Source organism: Rhyacophila brunnea, unplaced genomic scaffold, assembly GCF_057557595.1.
Source record: "Rhyacophila brunnea isolate RB1 unplaced genomic scaffold, BYU_Rbru_1.0 scaffold_109, whole genome shotgun sequence".
Taxonomy (NCBI): domain Eukaryota; kingdom Metazoa; phylum Arthropoda; class Insecta; order Trichoptera; family Rhyacophilidae; genus Rhyacophila; species Rhyacophila brunnea.
Window position 1 is genome coordinate 942,811 of NW_028232762.1, and position 3,601 is coordinate 946,411.

Genomic DNA, 3,601 nt, shown 5'->3' on the forward strand with positions numbered 1-3,601 from the left:
TGTAGTTCTTAACATACAGATATAAAAACCATATGAAATTTATGAAAATATAGACTATTGCGTAAATTAGATATATAAACAATCATTAATGTTAAAACCCCCGTTAAAAAAATAAATGGACTTTTGCGTACGCTTTTCAAATTTTAAACATATAAATTTACAACTCTATAGTACCAAATAGTGGTAATTTAACAAATTATAGTTAGAAAACGTGAAAAAATATTTTTCAGCTTGTAATATGTATTTATTGTTCTTAATTTTAGGAAATTCATTATAGAATCGAATTATAAAGCTTACGTGAAAAATTATACATAAAATACATTATATATAACAACTTAATGCCTAAAATATATTTTTAATCTTCTTAAATCCTAGATTGGCTATAACTGAATGAATATAATATATTTTAACTATATTGTTTCACCATTTTTGGTTCGAATGATTATGAATTTGTTAAAGAAATTATATTTGTGCGATCTAAATAGCTTATTTTGTTTTTCATAAATTTACTATATTTTTTAAGTTTATTATTTGTATAATATTTAAAAAAATGTATGTATTCTTTTTCTATTTTGTGCATCAATACCAATACATTCTGTTATAGAAAAATATATATAGAGAGAAGTAGGAATTTGAATGCCAACTGAATCGGTTAATATACTCAAAACATAAAATAAAAGACATGAAAAGAACGAGTCATTGAAGGGATGAATTTTTCGAGAAAGGTTGTAAAGATAACAGAATTAATGATTTATTATTTAAATCAGCATTAATGAAAAATCGAAGACATTTCTTGAAAAGATACAATAAAAATAGAAATAAATATAACAACAGAACAATAGAATTAGAAAACAGGGAATTATTTAAAACAATACAATCAAGAAATCCTTGAATTGATTTAGCTATGTTCTGTCATCTATATTTTATAAGTTTATGCCATATTTTGGCTAGAAATATTCTGAAACATTTTAAAAGGTTTAATTTTATATATAGTTCTATATATTTCTTAATAAACACAAGCAATATATTTTTTAAATGGTTTATAAAATCACATAAGAAGAATATCAATAAAACTGTGGCTCAATCAATATTATCTTGCAAATATATAAAGTAAGTTACAAGTGTTGTGTTAGATAAGCAAAATCTTTTGAATTATCGACAGTTGATTATATAATTATAAGAGTACATGAAAGATACATTATTTTATATTATTATATGATAAGTAAAAATTCAGATATAGCTCATAATAAAAAAATAGATCCAATTTTTAAAGCACGAAATCAACAGAAAAGAGTATAACAAATTGATGTGTGTTTATGATTTTCTTCTTAATTTCATTTATGTTATAAAAGTAAAAAATATTCTATAATATTAACAATTTAGAAAAGTACTATAGTGGATTGCAAAAATATCGTGCACAAGTAAAATTAAATTGATAAACAAAAAGTATTCCCTGTTTACTAGGAAAATAAAAAATCTAATTCGTTGTATATTTATATACTTTTTATGATTTTATACTTATTTTGCGTAAATGCGATTAAAGTATTTGGTCTTCCTCTCCAACGCAGTGAATTTATATAAATCTAAATTGGTAGATAAATAAATTTTATATATTTGCCATAAAAGAAATATTTTAGTTCTATAGCGATTGCGTAGCATTTATCCACCAATAATGTAAAAAACCCATTTGTTATTAATATTTTGTATGTAATGCAATTACCCGCACTTGGTTCAGATTTAAAACATAAAAGATATTTGTAACGAGTAAAAAAATACACTTTTGATGCTATTGAACGCATAAATAAGAGTCTAGAGTAGCCAATTATTACATTACTAGCATATTAAGTTACAATTATATTTACTAAAGAAATTTTTCATAAAAACCAATATTAAAGATAATGTTAATACGATAAAAACAATATTTACATGATTTCGATACTTAGAGCTTTAAAACCATGTTTAAATATTTTATTTACACTGGACATAGAAAATCTATTTTCTCCTAGTCATTACGCACGATAAAACATTCTACAATGAATTTACTATTGTTTATAGCAAAGCTTTATTTTTTATCTCTATCTGGCTTTCCATAGATTTATTCGGGAACAAATCAAAAATACCATTTAAAATAAAATAATTTAATCTAAATATGTTTAATTGTCATAAATACAATTAGTATTTTTGATATTGATTATCAGACCAAATTAATTGATTTAAAATGCAAAGTAAGTTTTTTTTATCTTCAATATGTATCAGATTAAAATCACAATATTAAAAATTGATTAGTTTTACACCACAAACTTATTAAAGGATATTTTTTTAGTAACAATTCAGTTACATTATCTATTGTTTTATCATGATTTAAGAAGTAAAATTCAAAAGAAACTTCGAATTATAATACTAATCGATTATGTTATATCATAGAAATATTTTTTATTTATGAGCAAAAGTAAAATCGTATATTGTTTTTTGTTCTCGACATAACTTGCTTGATAATCTGTGCACACAGATATTTATACTTTCGTCTATCTTCTCATTTCCAAAGTCTTCTTCATTACCCCACCTTCTTTCGAGACCTATAATTCATGGATTTTCTTTAATCCCAAGGTTTTTATATATGTCTCATCATGGTTCGCGAAATCTATTTCCCTCTTATAACTTTTATATTATCGTGATACCACACCATCTCATGTTATAACATATAGGAAAAAAAATTGTGCAGCAATTGTATAATATTGACAGATCAGATGCTAGCAGATCTAATTTTCACAATTTCATGTTTTAACATTGTTTATATGGACAATAATTGTCACACCTATACGATCAGAGTGTTTCAGTTTTCTTTTAATCATATAAGAAAATATTTGGTCTGTCATTCGTAACATGATTTCTGTTTTAATATATCTATATACTTGAATCTCCACAAATTCGTTTTTCATTATTTCTTGTACAGAGTATCTGCAGATTTTCTTGGCTTTTAGAAATTTTATTTTCTCGCCAAAATAAATTTAAGATGTCTTACTATCTCGTTTTGTCTTCTTGTAAAGTCATGGCAAGCATTTTTTTACATCTGCTTGCTAAGTGGTCGACAGTTTTTTACGGGTCGTTACAGTGCGGATATCATGATATTTGCCATTGAACTTGTTTCTATTCAGATGAAAATATAATTTAGTTTTTTCAGATTTTTTGATATTCCTATATAATACACACTTTGAGGATCCTAATATTTCGAGCGTAAAATTTATATGCATATGGAAGAGTTTTTGATGTCGTTTATATGTATATTTTACACAATAAACTCTCATTTTGTTTTAATTCAGATGCTGAAAGATCTATGTCAAGGATGTTTTTTTTTTGTTTCTAAATTCTTTTTTTAGGAATAGTAGTGTTGCAGTTTCGTTTCACATTATAATATTGCAGCTTTTCTGGGTGATTGTCCCTTTTCTTGGCTCAGAGTTTTATAAAGTTGGCAGAGTATTCTTGTGTTTTTAAACACAATATTTTATAATCCGAGTCATAATTCATTTCTTTTGTGATATAATCTATCTTTTTTAGATAGTTGTAAGTGATTCCTTTTTCCATATAAATCCACCCAATTCCA